The sequence below is a fragment of the Notechis scutatus genome, chromosome 3 (genome assembly GCF_049901735.1).
Source record: "Notechis scutatus isolate UNSWTSFEM ecotype Mainland chromosome 3, rNotScu1.2, whole genome shotgun sequence".
In the NCBI taxonomy this organism is placed as follows: Eukaryota; Metazoa; Chordata; class Lepidosauria; order Squamata; family Elapidae; genus Notechis; species Notechis scutatus.
The window spans coordinates 71071782-71093894 of record NC_142011.1 but is presented as its reverse complement, the minus strand read 5'-3'; the positions used below and the strand labels follow the sequence as shown (position 1 = coordinate 71093894).

The 22113-nt window shown below is 40.5% G+C and overlaps 1 protein-coding gene and 1 long non-coding RNA gene across 3 annotated transcripts in view; one reads left to right on the top strand and one right to left on the bottom strand.

The window, feature by feature from the left end:
• The first annotated feature begins 4852 nt into the window (after nucleotides 1-4852).
• GNG12 (G protein subunit gamma 12) overlaps nucleotides 4853-22113 on the top strand; it is a 52214-nt gene continuing 34953 nt past the window's right edge. The window contains exons 1-2 of one of the 2 annotated variants that reach the window (XM_026666000.2): nucleotides 5602-5747; nucleotides 17658-17760. The gene's annotated coding sequence lies outside the window, so the exon portion shown is untranslated. Of the gene's footprint in view, nucleotides 5748-17657; nucleotides 17761-22113 lie in introns of both variants that reach the window. The other variant, XM_087960450.1, reaches the window with a different exon arrangement.
• On the bottom strand, nucleotides 6622-6896 carry LOC148131236 (uncharacterized). Its single transcript, XR_015748606.1, has 2 exons — nucleotides 6808-6896; nucleotides 6622-6750 (listed from the first exon to the last, which is right to left on the bottom strand). It is a non-coding gene; the product is annotated as an uncharacterized LOC148131236 (long non-coding RNA).

Below are 22113 nucleotides of genomic sequence, written 5' to 3'. Positions count from 1 at the left end.
AATCAAACTAATTATTAAAACAAATTGCTCCTTGGGTGGAAAAACTAAGTTTGGCTTATTTTTATTTATTCATGACATTTATATCTATTATAGTATGTTCATTTTTAAAATCACCCTAAATCATTATATATGACTTGTGCAGAGAATATGGAAATCCTAGATCCAGGATATCTTCATTCTCCCTTCACCCAATTCTGAAGAATTAGTCAGCATCCTCTGAAAAACTATCATATTTTACTTTCTAAATATTGATTTCTTTTTAAAAGATCTGATCTGATAATTACAGGTGATCCTCAACTCAATGTTCATTCAAACTTATAATGGTGCTGAAAACAGTGACTTATAATCTGTCCTCACGTTTAGTATCCCCACTGTCCCATGACCAAATTTGGGCACTTGGCAACCAGCGTGTATTTATGATGATTGCAAGGTCCTTTGGTCACGTGATCGCTATTTGCAACCTTCCCAGTTGGATTCTGACAAACCAAGTCAATGAGGAAAACCAGATTCACTTAATGGCCTAATTCACCTAACAACTGTGATGAATTTGCTTAACACCAGGGCAAAAGAAGGTCATATAATTGGGTGTAACTCAACAACTGCTTTGCTGGGCACTTATATCTTGGAGGAGCTCTCATGGACTATGAATGCTAATATGCTTGTAAAGAAGACACAGAAGAGGCTGTACTTCCTGAGAATGTTCAGGAAGATAAATCTCAGTATCTACTTCTGTCCTACAATCACAGCACCATTGAGAGTGTCCTGACATACTGCATTCTTGTATGGTATGGGAGCAGCTCTGTAGCAGACAAAAAAGCTCTACAGATAATCATTAAAACTGCACAGAATATCATTGGGCTTCAGCTACCAGCCCTGGATGACATCTTTGCATCTCGCTGTTTGAGGAAGTTGCACAACCTTCTCAGAGATTCTTCCCATCCTGCTTACAATCTTTATGAACTGTTGCCTTCTGGCAAAAGATACAGAACCATTAAAACTCAGACCACAGTTTTTATCCCAGAGCTATAATTGCACTTAACAATGAATTTAAGGACCACCATCAATGAGCTTTTCGACAGTATTACTTAGTCTGTTGTGTGGATGCTTGTGTGTTTTTAGGAGGCGGAGAATTTTGGCGGGTGGGGAGGTGTTTGGGGATTATCATGTGTGTGCATGTTGAGTCTGATCTCTGGGTGTTATGTGAATTTTGTTGTATGTATACTGTATACAATGACAATAAAGAACTCAATTTAATTCAATTCAATGGAAATTCTGGGTCCCAACTATCATCGTAAGTCAAGAACTACCTGGTTTTCTTTCTCACAAAATGTATATTCACTGAGTGAGGCTTCCTCTAACATAAATTGTACTTGCTGCTACCAGCATGATTCCACCACATTTCCAAATGCCTTAAAGAGTTGCTCTGCTGTTTTGCAAATTGTTCATTCCCTGCGTGATTGTTCTTTCCATTGCTTTGACCTTCAGCCAGATCTGTCTGCCTCTTTTTCTAGTTCATATCTCAGACAGCCTTTTCAATACTCAACCATACTTTGTTCCATGCTTTTTCAAAAAAAAAAATGCCTTGCAATAACATTGTGATTTGGTTTTCTTCTCCAGAAAGCACATGCTTTTTTTTGAAATTGGATGATGTACAGAGGAAAAAATTGTATGCTATCTGTACATGCAGTGAATAGAACCCATGACATTACAACAAGATGAATTCTTCCAATCCATTTTGGAAACTTTAATTTTTTTTAAGAAAATGCCTTTAGATCTGCTTCTTTGATCTGGAAACCTCCAAATGTATTGAGAGCACAGCTGCCAGAAAATAGCATTTTAAAAGGACCAGTAGCCCACAAAGGCATATGGCATGTTGGGAAAGTTGGCAGGGTCTTTTTTGTCACTTCCCTCCCGGCAATAGACAAAGTGTGTGTAGCTACTCCCATTGCACAGGATGTTCTTTTCTATTTTCCTCTGCAAACCCTGGACTGTGAACTTTTCAAGAAGGCTGTCACTATGTATTATTATTTTTTAACCCCTCCTTGGTCTGCTTGTCAAAGTCAGTATTTGGCTTGAGTCTTGAATTCATGTGCCAAGAAGACTGGGCAGGCTCTCTGCAGTCTGGTCACTGCTGTGCTGGATGCCATGTCCTGCTTCTCGTTCACATGCATTACACATAGTATGAGACAGAGTAATTATGAGTCTGATGATAGATGGATTTACTCTGGAAGCACATTCCACTATTATGAATTCACTTGGTCTTTCTCAGTAGCAACAACAGATTTCTAAAGATTTCGGAAAAGATGTTCTCAGCACAGTATTTCCAGAGTGCCATGGGCACACTATTGGGGATTTTTTTACATTTTTATATTTTTTAGTTGTATTTTTTGTCCTTTTGGCAGTCTGAATGTGAATTGGACATAGTAACTATCCTGTGTCATAAGAACAGATCTCTTATATAGTCATAATTTAGAATTGCTCTGCCAAGAAGTGTTCAGAAAAGTATTAATTTGTTTATGCGGTAATAGCAATAAATCTAAGCAACATTTTATTTTGAGCCTAACACACTCTCTGACATGACTGGATCCTCTTATTTGACTTCAGTTTGTCAAGTATTAGACTCAGCATAGAAATCACGTCAGATCAAATAGATGGTTTGTAATTCTACAGCTGTATTCCAAATATGGCATGAGCAGTCTTTCAAAAGGCAGGCTCCAAAATTTACAATCAGAATAAAAAGATTATCTACAAATATATTCCAAGAAGGGAATAAAAGTTTTGGAAAAAGGAAAATCTAGGGTTTCCTGGATCCCATGTAATATATCATGGTGCTGCGCAGACAATGTATATCAATAATTAACACGAAAGGAAAAGATAGCTAATAGGAAAGACTTTCTATCTCTAACTCCAGCAGATGAAAAACTCTTGCTTGTGTTTAGGGACAAAAAGTTCATATTTTCCTTTAACATCCAATTTAACGTTCTCATTTATAGCTGTGCATTATAAAAGGCGACACAAACATTGATTGGGGATGTGGAAAGTGAGCTGCAATCTTTTGTTGTGCCTTCATTTACTGTAATGATAATAATACAAACTATGTGTTTAGTCTAAGGTATTCTGTCCTAACTATTGTCATAACTAGGTGAAGGACTCTTCTGCTCATGCTTTCTACATGACGAGTCACTTCTTTTAGGAGGAGCACAATGTTATCCAAAATAAATATTGGGGCTAATATGGGATCACCTATTGATAAGATTTGAGCTGTGCTTGTTATTCGCTATTCCTATCCTCACCATTTACAAATTATGATTTAGGATATTTATGATATCTCTGGCTTGGACCAGGGTGACACTGTGTAACATGCAGTGGTGGTATGCTACCAGTTCGGACTGGTTCAGCAGAACCAGTAGTCAAAAAAGCCGACAATCCGCTGAGAGGAAAAAGAAAAGCGCAGGATTGGCCCCTCCTACCCGCCTCTGCGTTTTTCTCTGCTTTATCCTCTCAACTGATTGGCTCTGCAGGTCGTCAGCTGGTGTGGGGAAAGCTGAGCCAGCATTAGGCAAAGCACGCCCACCAAGCCACGCCCAGTGAACTGGTGGTAAAACAATTTGAATCCCACCACTGATGTCATCTATGGATGATGGATGTCCTCTTTCAGTGGTTTCATAAACAACAGGGGAGATGAATGAGCCCCATGGAAACCCCATTACATATGGGATCAAGCTTCTTCTCCGAATATTGGCTGAAACTACCAGTTTAGGTAGGAACAATCCACCTTTAAACAATGCCCCCAACCCTTGTAGATATCCAGAAGTAGTTGAGTAGTAGTTATTAAACACCGCTAAGAGGTCAATAGGACCAAGATGGGCATATTCCCCAATATAGGTCATGATAAAGGTCATTCAAGAGCAACAAATGCTATTTCTGTTTTATGAATGGGATTAAATCCCAACTGAAAAAGACCTACACAATCTATTTCCTCTAGAATTCTCTGCAGTTGATTTCCCAGTAAGAGAAGGTTGGACTTTCCAATACAGAAGGCTGAGGACTACACAAAAGTGATCAAACATGGATGGATTCAGAGAGTGCTTTATCTCCTAGCATGGATCAAGCCTACCAAATCCAGTATTTCCATTTCTCATTCTGAAGAACAAGTATAGGGCTCAACCTTCCAACAATTTATAGCCATAGAAAAAGAAAATAAGCAAAAATTGATCTACTAAGGAGACTCCTAAGTCACAGCTATAAATTCTGCTCTGTTTGGTTAAGGATCATTTATTCTGTCTGAAATGAAAAGAGTTATTTTTGTCTTTGTCCTGGTAGTCAAAGTGGTGCTTCAAAGGGCAACTTTTCATAAAGAGATGATGCCATCTACTGGCTAACTGTGATATTACAATTCTGGGGAAAAGACCAACAGCAGTGGAGGGAAACTGAAATATTCACCTTTGGCACACATAACCCATGGTTTATGTCAGTGGTCCCCAAACTTGGCAACTTTTAGACTTGTGGACTTCAACTCCCAGAATTCCTCAGCTGGCTGAGGAATTCTGGGAGTTGAAGTCCACAAGTCTTAAAGTGGCCAAGTTTGGAGACCTCTGGTTTATGCAAACAGTATAATCTAGACCAGGGGTCTCCAACCTTGGCCACTTTAAGCCTTTAGGACTTCAACTCCCAGAATTTGCTGGGGAAGCTTTGCTGGCTGGGGAATTCTGGGAGTTAAAAGTCCGCCAGGCTTAAAGTGGCCAAGGTTGGAGACCCCTGTTCTAGAGTCACCCAAATGTAAGTTTATTAAACCAAATGGCTGTATTCATAGGGCACACTGACTCCAAACAAAGCACACTCTATATCAGTAATCACATACCTTTAATTAATTTATTAATTAAATTTACATGCCACCCATCTTACGTTTCCAGGAAATAATACATTTAGCCTGCTTGGTTATGAGACCGGTTGTGTATTGGAAACCACTTTGAAATTCATTTATACTCGGGCTGGGATCTGTTTCTAAAATCCGATAAAATTGCAAGAATAATGGCGTGTCTAAGGTCAGGCTCTGATCGGTCTGAAGTTTCCCCATAAAATCAAGAAAATCCCGTTCAAAAATTGACATTTCTTCTAACAGCTCCTTCCTGGGACGCCGTACGAGGGGTAAATTCATATTCTCCGAAGAGCAACTGGCCTCCTGAGTCTCTAAGCCTCCTGGAGAGATCTATCTACTCCTTAATAGTCGAAAACCACTAAAAAGGCACATAGTGAATAGAGTCCCTCCCGGGAGCTACCGGCTTGTCTTAGCCAGACGACCGAGCGATCAAGATCCTTCCCAGCCTGCCTGGAACCCGAAGCGCCGCCCGGATCCGCGGCCTCCCGTCGGGGCGAACCTTCCACGCCCAACCGCTCGGCGTTGTAGAAAACCGGGGCCGAGCCGAGCAACTGCGCCCGCCTCGCCAGCCCAACCTGGTACTTGGCCGCCACGAGGCGCAGAGCCAGCCTGCCGGCCGCGGGCGAGCAGAAAGGAAGCCTCTCACGGTTGGGCAGGGCGAGCGGGCGAAAGGAGCTCGGCGGCGGCGGCGGTCCAGGAAGCCCTGTCGCCTTCCCCGCCCGGGGCCAGGCGGAGCCAGCCGCGGAGGAGGAAAGGAGGAGGAGCGGGTGAGAGGTCGACCAGCTCCGGTCGCCCATAGAGACGGAGGAGTCCCGAGTGGCGAAGAGGGCGGAGGCGTGTGGGGGCGCCGAGGAGGGACCCGCGGACGGTGAGCGGCGGGGCGGTTTGGGGGGAGAGCGGGAGGGTCTCGGCGAGAGGCAGCGCCTTCTTCTCTTCCTCCTTCCCTGCCCCGGGTTTTGTCTCCGCCTGTCGCCATTGCGGCGACGGCTGGCGGGTGAGGACTGCCCCTCGGCTCCTCTGCCCGCCGCTGCCCTTCGTCCCTGGCTGGCGGCGTGGTTACAGGCGGCGACGCTGGGCACCACCGGGGGCGCCTGACTCTTTCCCGCCGCTGCGGGGCGCTGGGCGAGGCGTGGCTGCGGCGCGGGGACGGCGCGGGGAGCCACTAGGCCACCCGTCCCTGGCGCTGGCTCGCCTGGCTGGCCCCGGGTTCCGGCTGCTCTTGCGAGGGCGGGGAACCCTACGCGGCCGGGGACCCTCTTTTTCTTCTCCCGCGAAAGCCGTCCGTGGTCAGTTAGAGAACACAGGCGCGTTTGTGCGTCCAAAGCGCATGGGGGACGACCAGGCAGACGCTGTTGCGAAGCCGAAGAGCCGGGCCTGGGCATGGAAGCAGCTCCAGGTTCTGAGGCAATGAGCCCTGCCTGCCCTTAGCCTCCCTAACCGGTTTCACGGAGCCTGAGCCTATCATTTTGTTGTCTCGCGTTAGAGTCAGTTAAAGGAACTTGGTTTAATTTCTGTGTCTCCTTCCCAAGCTCTTTGACTTAACCGGCTTTCCCCACGAAGGAGTGAGCTTGTCCCCCAGGCTTCCCTGGGCCCTTATTTCAGAAACGCAGAGAATTCGTGTAGAAAAACTCGACATTGCTCTGGCCCAGGGGTTGCATTAGCCTGTGTTCATGTTCGGCAAGTTTGGTTTGCTTGTGAGAATGTATGGCACGTTCGGCCCACTTTTCCCCAAGACAATCGCCCAGAAGTTAAATATGTTTGGGCTTGAAATTTAAAAGTTCTACTGGCTTCCCTCGGCTAAAAAAGAAAAAGAAAAAAGAGGTGTGGTATGACTACCTTATGCAGACAAGGCCCGAAGGAGAGAAAGCTTCCTTTTTTTTATCTGTTACTAATGACCTCCAAGCAGGTACTAGCCAGAGTTTTTGGACACTGACTCCCATCATCCTAAACACCAGATTGGAAATATGGAAAATCAATATGTGGCAGATTGGTTTTGCCTTGAGGAGGGATCACTATTGTTTGGCTAGAAGACCCATCTTTGTCCTATTTGGTACATTGGCTGCAATATTTTGTAGATGGAGGTTGCCTATTCTGTACTGGGTGTCCAGCGGTGCACGGATGCTATTGTCTCATCGGTAAAATGTTATAATTCATAACCCTAATTCATGCTAATTCAGTTGCTGGATTTCTATACATATTTGTAGTTGTAGAAAAAGGCATGGATGGTAGCTGGAGATAGATCTAACTTTTAAAAAAAATAGTTTTTATTGAAATTAAGCTTTAAAAACATAAGATGGGTCCAACTATTAATGATATACTTTTTTCTATTGGTGATGTTTCAGTAATGGCTGGGTGTCAACAAACATAATTTGTATTCTGTATTTTGGCAAAAATACACAAGTCTTCTATTTCTACTTTTGGAATCTTTTTCAAAATGGCAGAATTTTGGGAAGAACAAATTATTTGTACGCAACCTAAAAAGAAGCAGGAGAAAATAGTTATCAAGGGGCCTCTTCCACTGTCTGCTTTCCCTTAAGCTGCTTGTATGTACTATTTAAAAAAAATCCCTACAATTTGTGAAAGTGAGCCGAATGAGACTCCACCCAGTACTGAGGATGTTGTAAGAAGAGGAAAAAAGGAAGTAATTGTTCCATTCTGAACGTTAGGTAACTCTGGAGCATACGCTGAGAACAGTAATAAACGTTACACTTTCACCATTACAAGTGAAATATCTGCTGAATAATAATTGCATTTCCTCCCTAAATAACAGTAGGATTGGCAGGAATCCACAATCTAGGCTTTCTAGGCTGCTGTAAGAGACAGTTGTCATTGATCATTCCCATAATGCTCTGCATGAGCAGAATCATTGAGAAAGGAAGTGGGCCTCTCATAATCTCCCTTAGTGTTCATCTTTCACTGATAGTGATTTCTATCTGTTCCAAAGTTCAGCATGATTGAAATTTCAAGTTAAAAACATACTTCTCCATCTTTCTGGAGAGAATTTTTGTATCCTCAACTCTACTGCAAATTCAGCTTCACATTTCCAAGTTCAGAATTGAAGAAGGATTTCTCTTTTGTTCTGACGCTTGGCAAATAGATTTGTGGAGGCTTGATGTTGGGAAGCAGTCACAAGAAAATGGGACAGCAGAACATTAGGGAGTTGTTGAACGTGTTCTGTCATGCTTAAAGTTGATTTTGTTTGTTATGGAAATGAAACCCAAGACTGACTAGTGAAATCCAACAGAGTTGGATTAGATAGCTTCTTCTTTTTAGTAGCTATTTAAGACAAGCTCTGTTTAATTTTTTTTTAAAGTTAGAATCCCTCCCTTATGCTTGCTTTATATCATTGTAACTGTCGGGACATATAACTGTCATTCTAAAATTGCAAATATTTGGATCAGTGCAGAGTCATACCATCAGTCAAAGTGGCTGAGGAACTCAGTAGTCTTGGTACTACCTCCAGGGAATCCCAGAGTTATAGGATAAAATATAAGTTTTTAAAAAAATCATCCCATGGTAGATAATTTCCATACTGTTGTAAAGAATACTAAATGGCTGGGCCCATGAAATTATCAGAGTCAAGTTCAACTCCTTTGACACAAACATACACACACACATAAATAAATTGATGTCAGTGGCAATTTGAATGCCAGAATTTGTTTTTCTTTTAATTTTAGTCCTTGGTGATGAGTTAAGATTGAAAGAATTGTGAGGGGTACTCAATACTTCAATTTTACCTCAGAATTTAAAAGTTGTTATGGTATTGATTCTACTGTGGACAAATAAATCTTATATTACAGTTTCAGGATTTGCAGAATTTGATTATTTTATATTATTGTGGAGATTGACTATATTTCACAATTCTGCTTTGGTTGGCTTCAGCATTTATAGCAGTAAAGAAATATTGTGTCGTTTTATCTGCAGACAAAATTTGTAATACAGTAGTCTGCTGTTGATCTCCACCGGCCCATGCTAACTGGATTCATGCTTTGCAAGTCCCACAGTTTGTTCCATCATGATTTACTGAATTATATTACATTATAAACTAAATTACATAACAAGATATAAAGCAGATTTCTAAACCACAGTTGATTGCACATTCATATAACATGCTCACTACTAAAGTCAAACAAACAGTGTACGGCTATTATATGAACCAGGCCAGTGTCTCAAAGGAACTGCATCAGTTTGCTATATTGTATAAAGATTAATGACCACATGCAAGGAATGTTTTTCAAGGTTGGAAGGTTACTACATAGCTGAATAAGAAATGAATGGATTATGCTATGGAAATAAGGCAAAATATAATTTTTCAAATGCAAGTTATTGCTAAAGTATTTAGTATTTCCAACCTTCCATGTAGTTCACAGCCTTGGCACTATAGAAACTGCGTTTATCAATAAGTGTCTTGTCTCAGGCTCAAAGTCTGCAATGGATAGACCAAGCAAGGGTTTGTTTGTTTTTTTCACTTCAGGTACATGAGATAAATAACTGTAGATTATAAGATCCCACAACAGTCATTTGCAGGAACAGAAAATAATTTGGGATCTGCATTCTACTTGCTTTCTTTTTCCTTTATAAAGAGAGACAGAATTATGCTCAGCTCTTCCTGTTACTTCCTACAGAAAAGCCAGTTTTGCTTTGCTTTTCTCCAGAGAAGAAAAACTCACATGTGCTAGGTGAGTTCCTCAGAAAATGTCCGAATTCAGATATGGGCTTTTTACAGTCTGCGGGCCACATCCAGCCCTTCGGCTGTTCCTGTCCTGCCTGCAGCAGTGGCAGCAAAGGGTGGGATCTCAGTGTCAGCAGCAGGGCATATGGGGTGGGGGCAGGGCATCAGCAGCCCGATACAGCAGACCCAGTTTCTCATGTGCCCCTTGGGATAATTGATTGCCCACCCTTGCCTTAACTGCTAGTAATATGCTTCCTTATCTTTACATTGAATGTTCTTCAGCAGTCCATGTGTACCTGTCTATAAGGAGGCATGCTGGCGGCAAATGGGTAAATGGATGGATGGATGGATGGATGGATGGATGGATGGATGATCCATCTGGAAGTAAGGCTGAGTAAGAAAAGAACCCTGACAGATAGTAGATAATAGCAAATGAAGTAAAATTCATTTCAACAAAAATTATACACTATAACTGAAATTATACTAAAATGTTAATTTGAACTCAGTTATCTTTATCTCTAATTTGCAACCTAAACATGAAACAGCACCATTCAATTCAAGCTGAAAGAAATGCAGTTTTATCCATTAATGTACATAAAGCTGGACTGATATGAATGCAGATTAGCTTAAGACAGTGGTAGAAACATACAGCAAAAAGCACTTGGATGCTTTGTGAACTAAAAACAAAGTTATAGCCACAAGATTGATGTGATAAGCTGCAAAACCAATCACTCATTCAATCAAATAGAAATATAGCATCAGACCTATATCTTTTCTTAATCTTGCAAGACTGGTTTAAGCAAGAAAAAAATACTAAAGATAGAAAGATGATTAAGCTCACATATATGACATGTCTCTCATATAAACAAAAATAATTAAATAGAGTATCAGCTGTGTCTGTATTTTGTTGACTGCTAGTCATAGATAAGCAATTAAAACCAAAATGCTGACAATGCTCCTATACTAAATGCAGCATCCAGTTTGCCACTAACATGTAGCCTTCTCCAATATGGTGTCCTTCAGATGAGTTGAAGTTGTGTTGTAATGGTTAAAGTGTTGGGTTAGAAGCTGGGGATCAAAGTTCTAGTCCATCTCAACCACATAAACTCACTTGATAGTTTGAGGCCAGTCAATCTCTCTCTGCCAACTTTCCACACAAGGCGTTTTTTATGGAAAGAAATTTTAAAAAAGAGAACTCTATGTGCATTGCCTTGCGTTTTAAACAAAAGAAGATTGTAATAAATACTAACTTGAAAATATATGATTTTACACTAATGAATGGCCAACTTGAATTTTAACCACTCCACAGGAGTTCCTTCCCTCTATAGAAATTCATTTGCAAAAAGATCCTTTTGTCTTTGAATGGCTGGCAAATCATCAAGGATTTGCCAAACAACCTAATTTCAACTGTGGCCCTGCATCTGAAAACATTAATAACATTAAATATAAAAATCTGAATCTTCTATGAGTTCAGGCTTAGATTTAACAACCATGTACAGTATAATGGAGCGATGGACAACTTTACAACCTCTTCAAATCCCAGAATTCTTGAGCCAGAGACAAAGCTGATTTAAATAACTGAATCCACAGGATGAATTAATACATCTGGCCAAATCAAAATGCAGCTTGTTGGAGGTTTTGTGTACTGTATGAACCCAAGTACTTCTGATTTATTTAAACTATAATGCTACATAAAATCAAGTCAATAAATACTCAGTAAAATTTCTAAAAATCATCTGCGGAGAAATCTTCAGTCTTAGGCTTTGTTTCTTTTTAAAGCTTGCTATGAGATGTTTAATAATATTTTGAGATGAAGTGAAACTGAAAATATAGATAATGCCACAAAGTTAAATCAATATTCAGACAATTTTGTTAAACCATAACATTGAATTAAATGATGAATTTCAACAAAGTTAAGTATGAAAAACTGATTTTAAGGTGGAAAAGGAGACTCAAGGGTTTTATTTGATCACAAGCTAAATGTAAGCCAGCAGTGTGATTCATGTCATAAAAAAGCTAATGCTAAAAAGACAAAGATTTGTTCAAAAATGAGACTTTATTTTATTTTTTATTTTTTAAACAAATTTTATTAATTTTACAGACAAACAAAACATCATTAAACATTAAAGACATTGAACCTCTTTCCATTATAAATTTTACAAGGCAAATAAAACATTGTTTTATACAATACAATTCTAATATATCCCATTTCCACTTAAATATTTTTTAGCAAATTTCTCATTATTTCTCTTTACTCTTATTCAATTACATTTCTTCTATATTTATCCATTTTATACTCATCATATTTATATTTCCCTCTGCCTTGTTTATAATTAAATATATAATTAAACATTAACTCTCATAGCATTCCAATTATCTATTTCAAAAACAAATACCATAATAATAAGTTCATACGAACATCCACACAATAGTCAATTAAACTCTATACTTAAACTAAATGTTTTAGACATTCCTTTTAATATTTTATTAAATCTTAAAATCTATCATTATTAAACCTTTAATATTTTAATCTTTACTTAAGCCTTATAAAATTCTAATTTTCTAATTCTCATACAAATACTACAATACTATCATGTACCTTGCAGAAACATTTTGAAACAAAGTTATGCATTACCCATTATCCATAAAAAAGATTTCTTCTCCACACCTTATTTCATACCTTTTTGGCTTCCCCCCTTCTTCCTTCCTATCTTATCCCATCTGGTCTTTTTACCCCCTTCGCTCCCCCTCTGTTGCATTTCTCTTTTCTTTTGCTTTCTAACAGTATATTGATTTTGCATCTTATTTTCCTCTTTCTTGGATGTTTTTAAGTCTTATGTCCTTTTAAACTCATTAAAGATGGCTTCTTCTTCTTCTTCTTCTTCTTCTTCTGTATCCTCCATTAATTGCTGTGTTTGTTGATAGGTAGCAAACGCCATTTCTAAAAAGCAAAAATTTCTCTCACACCGTCTTAAACCGTTATAAACCTTTTCTTCTTCTTTTTTTCTCTTCTTCTTCTTTTTTAAAACAACCAAGATAATTCAAAACTTAAAACAATTCCCCAAAATCCCAAAGTCATCAAACAATCCAAACAGAACACAAAGTTCTTCACACTTTTTCTTCCTGGGGTGATATCAGTTGGCAAAGGAAAAAAACCCCAATCTGTATTTTAAAGTCTCATTACAATTAACTTCCAATCTCAAAATCTTCCAGGCATCTCCTCCAGCAAAATCTTAATGAAAACTTTCTTTTTGTCCTCTCCCTTCCCTTATAACAGAAAGCTTTAAATTTTTACCTTCTATAAAATAGCAGGATTTTCAATATCCATTTGTTAAATCCATGTGGAAGGAGAGTAAACTTTCTCTTAAAACACTTTCACTCGCCGCTTGCTAAATCTCTTCTGGAAACAAAATATCTTTCAAAAAATCCGAATTTTCAGGATATTACTTGTATTACTTGAATCTTATAGTCCAGTTCAGCCAAGAAACTTTCGCTTAAGCACTTTCTCTTCCTCCAGCACGATCTTGTCCAGCTGTCAGCTTCTTTGTGGCGGCCATTACAGACCGCCGCTCCACCGCCTGAGAGAGAAGGTTAAGCTGGGTGGGGAAGGGTCTGCGAAGACCCCAACCCCTGTCCGGATCCTCCTATCTTGGGCTGCCTCTTCATGGCAGCCCTAGCCTCCAGATCGATGGATCGGAGGCATCAAAGCGGCTAGCGCGGCAGGGATCGCGCAGGATCGCAAATCCCTGCCGCTCGAAGCTGACAAACCGGAAGTCCCCAAAAATGAGACTTTAAAAGTTCTCCAAGCGGAATCCCATTTTACTTACCATATACTTCTTTCAATTATCACAAATCCTTGAAAGTTCTGTTGATTTTCAGTTTATATGCAAAGATGGACCCATTACTCAGTTGTTGTTTTTGCTCCTGTCAGTTTGTCATCTTATTGTTAGTTACCTTGCAGATCTTAAAATTCAAAGGTGCAATAAATATATTTTAAAATAATTAGACAATTAAGCTCCATAAAAAAAACAAGTGCACCACTGATGCAGGAGCAAATATGACTTTCACCTTTTATTATGTTTTTCCAATCATTCTTAGAACCTTAGAAATACACTGGTCAAATGTTCCACAATCAGATATTATATATATCTAGGATGAATAAAATATATGCTAAGTAAAAAGTGTCTGACTCCTTTTGCCTGCCCAAACTGCAATCAAATTCCAATTCTAGAACATAACCCTATAGGGAAAATCCTCCAATCTTCTTAGAAAGATTTCTGCTATGGCATTAAGCCCTCCTTTCAGTGGTATGTGCTTCTTTATTCTTGAAAAAAATCTGCCCTGGTTGCCAACAGGTTTCTGGGTCAAATTGAAGCATAGTGCCAATTATCGATTTACCAATTAAGTACTATCACTTTTTCAGCCTTTTATAGTGCAGCACCAGGATATATTTAGGTACTTGCCAAAATCAAATCAGCTCTACCAGTCTAGCTATTTAGAATAGTCTCTGGAAGTCCTCTCTGAGGTTTATGGGTCATAGGCCAGATGATGGTGGTAGCCTTTATTTTAAAGAGCACTCTGTCCCAAATGTGTGGATGGTCCCTGCTCAACAGAAGTTTCAAATACAGGACCAAACAGCAGCAGACATTTAGCATTTAAGTTATATGAACTGTATCCTTGATATAGCAACTTTGTTCTTGTTCGCATTTTAAAGAATTTTTAAGAAATAATTGCAGAGAAGTAATTATATCTATACATCTCCCGGCAGGATAACAAGAATTTTAGTTATTAGATATTTAAATTTCAGAATCCTTACTCCAGGAACCTTCTAGTGCTAATATGGTATCTTTAGGTTTCTGTATTCATTATTGGTTTTAAACTACCAGTAGTCCTCATTAAATGAGTCTAATTGGGATTAGAATTTCCATCAATAAGCAGTGCGGTTATAAAGTGACATCATGTAAGTGCATCATTTAGCAACATAAATCCTGACAGTTGCTGTTGCTATTGTTAAATGAGGACCTCATGTGATTACAACTTGAGACTTCCTGCTGACTTCCAACAAGCAAAGTCAGTGGGGAAGCCAGCAGGAAACCTTTGGTAGGCAGTTCAGAAACAGGCCTGCAGGTAGGATGGGTACTGTGGCCTGGTACAAGCACAGTTGGGCAGAGAGATTGCTGTGGCACAGAGTGAACATGCTTGTGTAGGGGAGTGCTGTGACGCTGTGCAACAGTGCATTAAGTGTTGAGAGACTGGAGTCCAGACAAGTGGAGAGCAGGTAGGTGCAGCGGCTTGGTGTGAGCATGGCCAGGTAGACGATGCAGTGGCTAGGTATGGCCAAGTGGACATGCACTATGGAGTCCAGGCAGGGAGGTGCTGCTGTGCACACTACATTATCCAATATCTCTGGGACCTCATACTTTTACAGGAACAGGAGCAATTTAAATTTTCCCTGTCAGCTTCCCCTTTGACTTTGCTTGTGGGAAGTCAGCAGGGGGAGGTTGTAAACAGTGATAACATGACAGCAGGATACTGCAACTGTTGTAAGCGCAGGCTGGTTGCCAAGTGCCTCATAACCATGATCATGTGAGGAAGGAGTGCTGTGATGTCCGCATAAATAGCCTTCATTCAGCACCATCATCATTTTGAACAAACAGCTAATTCAAGTTCTTAGGAAAGGCCGTTATCACAAAATCATAAATCTTTTCCCGGAAAACAAAGATGTACAACTCTGACTTACACTGCTCCATTTAGTCTTAGATGTGAGTATTAAATCTCTTGATTGCTATGTTTAAAGAAAGAATCAGTGGCCAATGACTACAGTGAGTGATAGTGATTAATGTTATCACCAGAGAAGATTGGATTTTAGCCCATTTTTCCAGCGCTGAAGGAAGTACTGGCATTTTAAAAAACATAAATGTGATATGATTTTTCTGAGGTTTAACACAGCCTTTTCTTTGTTTCATTTACTGCCACCAGAAATAGGCAAAAAGAAAAAAAGACAACACCTTTTGGTAATTTTCCAGCAAGTCTAAGTATTAGCACAATGTCAGGTTTCTTTGGAAGAGGCAGAGAAAATAGGGGTTGAGAGCCACAGATTGTTTCTGATCAGACTGCTTCAGCTTTTTAGAATCTTAGGCAAGTTTGTTTCAACCCAAGATTCCTGATGAAGAGTTTTCTGGCTTACGAAATGTATTCTGTTACTTAGCAACAGCTTTTGCTCTTCATCATTTTAGTGTCTCAAACTAACACTAAAATTCTCCACATGAAATTCAAGGTATCTTATAGTTATTGCAACAGTACTAAAAAGAGAATCATATAAATGGAAAGAAAGCCAATTTAATTACAATCTAGAGATTAAAAACGACAAGTGTAAATTATAGATTGGTTTTGTACATCTCATTCATAGACTCCTATCCCTGAATGAAAGATAGGATATAAAACTAATAGACCTACATCTGGGTGCTGTTTTTCCTAAACTAATCCCAAACCATGTTAATTTAGTGGTTTGATTATTTATTTATAGAGTTACAGTGTTGGGCCAAATGCCTTTCATGCACAAAGAATCACATTAAGATCCAGTTAAACTAATTTATTGCTCAGCCTATACACAAAAATCTAATGGTCAATTAACAGCACTAAATTGGCACTACATAAATTAATGGAATTCAAGAGGGGCTGAATTTGGATCGCTTGTGGGAATGTAATGATTCAAGGCTGATTCCTCTCTTGAGTCTGCCCCCAGGCAGGCTGCTTGTTCTTCTATAATGCCTGAATCAGGCTGTGGTCAAACACTCATACAATATAGGTTATTTTAAATCTGAAGCAGGTATCTTGCTCAAGTTCTCATTACCAGTCAATGGGGCCACATTCAAGCTTATGGTGATCCTTTTTAATTTCTTCCCAGTAGTTAGTAGGTTGTGTAAATATGGTGCTGGGAGGGAAGCTTGTGACATCAGTAAGATAGTATAGTTTAGGGATGAGAAATAATCCGTTACATTAAGGACCATTTGATCTTGCAGTCAGGAGGAAATTCTCTCTCTTGCGTGTAAAAAGGTTGCAAATATGTTTAATACAACTTAAGTTTTTCCTTTGTTTAAATAAATTTAATTGGCAATTTTAAGACTTGCGGACCTAAGTCTTAAAGAGCTAAACCTTAAAGTTGCCAAGGTTGGACAGCCCTGGTTTAAATAATCAATATATCTCCAACACAAATATGCACATGGAATTTTGCCTCATGTGCCAAAGTGACACCACTGAACTGTTTATTGCATGGACTCTTCATGTGCTCCTCTGTGCCTCCTCCTGAAAGGTATTTTCTATAGAGCTCACTGAACACATCAGGCACAGCATTCATTGGTAAGTTTTCCATTCGCCAAGAGTATAAGCCTCCTGGCAAGTTATTTAGATTAAATTTCATGTTCATGATAGAATTTTGTAGTAAAAGTCAAAGCAATCCTCTCAGTACTATCAAATGTGTTTGAAACTGATCTTTTATTGTAAGGAAGACAGAAAGCAAGCCAGGATTGAAATTGAATATTGATGGAACTGGCAGTAACCCCGCATTTAACTCTATGAAATTTACATCTATTTATGTGTGTGTAAAGAGAGAGAGTAGAAATTTTGAACAGAATAATTTCATACCAAAGGTTTGAATAGTGCTTTGTCTTTCAAGCTATTTTAATATAAGAGTTGTTTTTCTAGAAGAGAAAGTGAAAAAAAGCCAATATAGGATTTACAGCCATGTTGTACATTCAGTTTACTGCTAAACGTTGCATTTTTCTGTGTCAACACATATGGATTGATGCCATTGAGAACATTCTGATTTATAAACCACAATGGCTGAAAATTGCCTTATGCACAGCAGGGTGTATGAGTTCAGCCAGTGGTCCACTTGCTTCCTGAACATTATATTCCATTTTTGGCTCATAAAACTTTAAAGAAAGCACATATTTTTTAATTAAATTATCACATTATTAATAACCAGAAAAAAGTCTTTATAGCACTTTTTATTGCTGCAGGAAGAGATATGGTTCCCTGTACAGAGACTTTCTTTTTCTTGCATTATCTATACATTTAATTCCTGATATATCTTTTGTTTTACAGATTTGCCAAAGACCAAGTACGCTATTTGGTGGAGAAAGGATTTGAAGCTAGATTACCTGATTTTTGGTGCTTTAAAAGCCCAAGTGTTCCTGTTTTTTAAAAGGTATTTTTTTTCCTAAAAATGGCATCCTTATTTTCAAGTTCAGGAATTATGTATCTTTTATGGATCAGTTTGTTGAAAATTTTGTTGGACTGTTTCGTTGGGCTTGGTTTTTCTTGGTTTTTTCTTGATCTATTGATTTAAAACAAGGATCTTCAAACTTGGCAAGTTTAAGACTTGTGGACTTCAACTCCCAGAATTCCTGAGCTAACATGACTGGAGGACGAATTCTGGGAGTTGAAGTCCACAAGTCTTAAAGCTGTCAAGTATTTTAAAAGTTACCACAAACTGCCTTGCACCTCTGAATTAGACTAGCTTTGTGCTTCTCGGAGTAATGTGAGCTTGCAGCTGCTTCTTCCTTTTAACTGCTAGTGGGGGTGTGACTTGATTGGGTGGGGGTTTGGCTGTGTTCTGATTGGGTGGGGGGTGTTCTCATTGGGTGGGGGTTTGGCTGTGTTCTGATTGGTAGGGGGGGTTGGCTGTGTTCTGATTGGCTGGGGGGGGTGTTCTGTTCAGGTGGGGGCTTGGTTGTGCTCAGGTTAGTCTTAGTTGCGGGGGGATTTGAGCTGGTGAGCTGTGATCCTGTTGTTTGGCTTCGTGTTCGTGGTCGTGCCACATCTTCATGGTGGGCATCAGTTCGCTTCATGTATGGGTCGGAGGGGTTTGAAGCGGGCAGTGATGCAGCTGCGGTACGGCTTCTGGTCCATGGTCGTGTATCATCTTCTGTGTGGGTGTGAGTCTGCTTTCTACGTGGAAGTGTGGTGGTAGCATCTTGTGTGGCCCTCGTGGGTGTGGGTCTGGTGTCATTCTTCATGTTAGGTACTCGTTTGTTAATGAGGGCGGGTTTCCAAATGGCTGGTAGGCGGGAAGTATCATCTCGTTTATTCATGCTGTGTGGGCGTTTTTCTATCTCTATAGCTTCTCTGATTATTCTGTTGTTGTGTTCGGTTTTGGCGATAGTTCTGGTATTTTTAAAGTCAATCTCATGTCCTGTGGCTTTGAGGTGTTGGACCAGGGAAGAGGTCGGTTCTTCTTTTTTGATTGAGTTCTTGTGTTCTTCAATGCGTGCACTTATTCTTCTGTTAGTTTGTCCGATGTATGTGGTGGGACAGGCTGTGCAAGGGATTTCGTATACTCCTTGGTTTTCTAACTCGATTTTGTCCTTAGGGTTTCTTAGGATGGTGGATATTTTTCAGTTTGGGCAGAATGCTGTTTTAATGTTGTGTTTTTGGAGGATCTTGCTGATTTTGTCTGTAGTGCCTTTTATATATGGGAGGAGGGCTTTGCCGTTCTCTTGTTCTCTGTCTTGGATTTTGGTTGGGGTTTGTTTTTGGATTAGGTGGGTAATCTTCTTTCTTTGGAATCCATTGGCTGTTAGTACATTAGTGAGAGTGTATAGTTAGGTTTTTAGGTGTTGTTCGTCGGCTAAGCATTTTGTTCTGGAGATGAGTGTCTCGGCTACGGAATTGATCTATACTGGGTGGTGGTGTGAGAGTGCGTGTAGATAGCGGTTTGTAGTGCAGGCATGATATTTTCGATTAAAATCGAATTCGATTTTCGAATCGCCGGCGGTGGCGGAGCCGGCGCGGCCGGGTGGTCGGGCGGCGGGCGTGCGCGGCGGTCGGTGGCGGGCGGCGTCGGTGCGCGGCGGTCAGTGCGGGCGGGCGAGGTGGCGCGCGGTGGTCGGTGCAGATGCAAGGCGGTCGGTCAGTCGGCGGTGGTCGGCGTCGGTCGGTGCGAGGGGGCGGGCAGGCGGCGGCGGTCGGCGCGGCGGGAGCGTCGGGCGGCGGCGATTTCTTGGCGCACGGTGGGGTCTCTTTGGCGCCCAATTTTTTTCAGAGGAATATCATGCCTGTATGTGTTTTCTTCTGGTAGATGGTGTGTCCTAGGGAGCCATTGGATTTTTTGTATACTAAGACATCTAGGAAGGGAAGTTGATTGTTAGCTTCTGTTTCCATGGTGAATTGTATTTGGGGGTGTAGGCTGTTGAGGTGTGTGAGGAAGTTGTTCAGCTTTTCTTTCCCGTGTGGCCAGATTATGAAGGTGTCATCTATGTATCTGAGCCAGAGTTTGGGTTTGTGATCATATTTTTCTAGAGCTTGTGTTTCAAAGTGTTCCATGTAGAGGTTTCCGATGACAGGTGAGAGAGGTGATCCCATGGGTGCTCCTTCTATTTGTTTGTATTTTTGTCCATTGTAGGTGAAGTATGTATTGGATAGGCAGTGGTTGGTCAGATCTAGGATGTGCTTGGGGGGTTGTATTTGTTTTGTATGGCTGTCAAGGCTTCTTTTATAGGCACTTGGGTGAAGAGGGATATGACATCGAAGCTCACTAGTAGGTTGCTGGGTTGTAAGTTTTGTTTCTTTATGATCTCAATGAACTGGAATGAGTTTCTTACGTGTGAGTTGATGGATTCTGCATAGGGCTGTAGTTGTTTGGCGAGAAATTTGGCTAGGTTTTGTAGAGGTGAGCCTATGGAGCTGACTATTGGTCTAAGTGGGGTTCCTTCTTTGTGTATCTTGGGGAGACCATAAAGCTTAGGGCATCTGGAAGATTTCTTTCTGGGTATGATTCTTTGCTGGATTTCTTCGCTGATGAGGGAGGCTTTTATTTTGGATCTGGTGGTTTTTTCTAGGTAGGTGATAGGGTCTGTGTTTAGGGGTTTGTATGTGCGATCTTGGAGTAGGTTGGTTAACTTGATTTGGTAGTCAGATGTGTTCCTAACCACTGTCGCGTTGCCCTTGTCTGCTGGTAGGATTATTATGCTGATGTCTTCTTTCAGGTTAAGTAGTGCAGTTTGTTCTTCTTTGGATAAGTTGCTTTTGGGTGGTTTGCTAGTGCAGAGGATGTTGGTGATTTTGAGTCTGATTCTGTTAGCATCATCAGGGTTGGTTTTGGTCAGGCTGGTTTCAACTCCGCATATGATGGTTTCTGTGGGGATGTGTTTGGGAGCGACAGCAAAGTTGAATCCTTTCGAAAGGACATTGGTTTCGGCTTTGGTGAGGATCTTGTCTGAGATGTTGTGCACTGTTTGTTTCATGTGTGGCTGTGAGGGGGGAGGAGTTTGTTTCTGGCGTTGTTGTAGTTTTCTGAGTTTGTTGGTGTGTGAGTCTGTCTTGAGGGTGGTCTGTGTTTTGGCTCTCCATACAGCGAGTTGTTTGGATTTGTCCCAAAGTGCGGGGTGAATCTTGTTGCTGAGTCTGAGGTGAAGTGTGAGGAGGTCTTTGTTGATTTGGTCTAGGAGGAATCTTTTTGAGTGAAGTTCATTTCTAATTAGGGCCAATTCTGCTCTTTTTGGATGCGTTTGGTGGCTGCTGTGTTGGTGTGGAATTTAAATTGGAAGCTTATGGGGATTAAATTTTGATCTCGGCAGTTGTGTAGGAATGCGAGGTCACATAAAATGGAAGCTCTTTGGACTTCAAGTTTTTCATAAGTCCTGGTCAGATGGTGGGTTTCCTCCCCGTAGAGGTGCAATATTTGTTTTCTGAGATTTTCGCGGGTATTTGTATGTGGATCTTTGGTTATTCGGGTTTTCTCCCGCATAAAATTAGAAGTATCTAGGCGACGTTTCGATGAAGTCTCATTCATCATCTTCAGGCTTGTGTCTTCAGCTTTGTGCTTCTCGGAGTAATGTGAGCTTGCAACTGCGTCTTCCTTTTAACTGCTAGTGGGGGTGTGACTTGATTGGGTTCTGTTCAGGTGGGGGCTTGGTTGTGCTCAGGTTAGTCTTAGTTGCTGGGGGATTTGAGCTGGTGAGCTGTGATCCTGTTGTTTGGCTTCGCGTTCATGGTCGTGCCACATCTTCATGGTGGGTGTCAGTTCGCTTCATGTATGGGATAATCTGATTCTGTGATTATTCTGATTATTCTGTTGTTGAAGGGTTCAGTTTTGGTGATAGTTCTGGTATTTTTAAAGTCAATCTCATGTCCTGTGGCTTTGAGGTGCTGGACCAGGGAAGAGGTCGGTTCTTCTTTTTTGATTTGAGTTCTTGTGTTCTTCAATGCCTGCACTAATTCTTCTGTTGGTTTGTCCGATGTATGTGTTGGGGCAGGCGGTGCATGGGATTTCGTATACTCCTTGGTTTTCTAACCCAATTCTGTCTTTAGGGTTTGTTAAGATGGTGGATATTTTTCAGTTTGTGCAGAATGCTGTCTTAATATTGTGTTTTTGGAGGATCTTGCTGATTTTGTCTGTAGTGCCTTTTATATATGGGAGGAGGGCTTTGTCGTTCTCTTGTTCTCTGTCTTGGATTTTTGTTGGGGTTTGTTTTTGGATTAGGTGGGTAATCTTCTTTCTTTGGAATCCATTGGCTGTTAGTACGTTAGTGAGAGTGTGTAGTTCGGTTTTTAGGTGTTG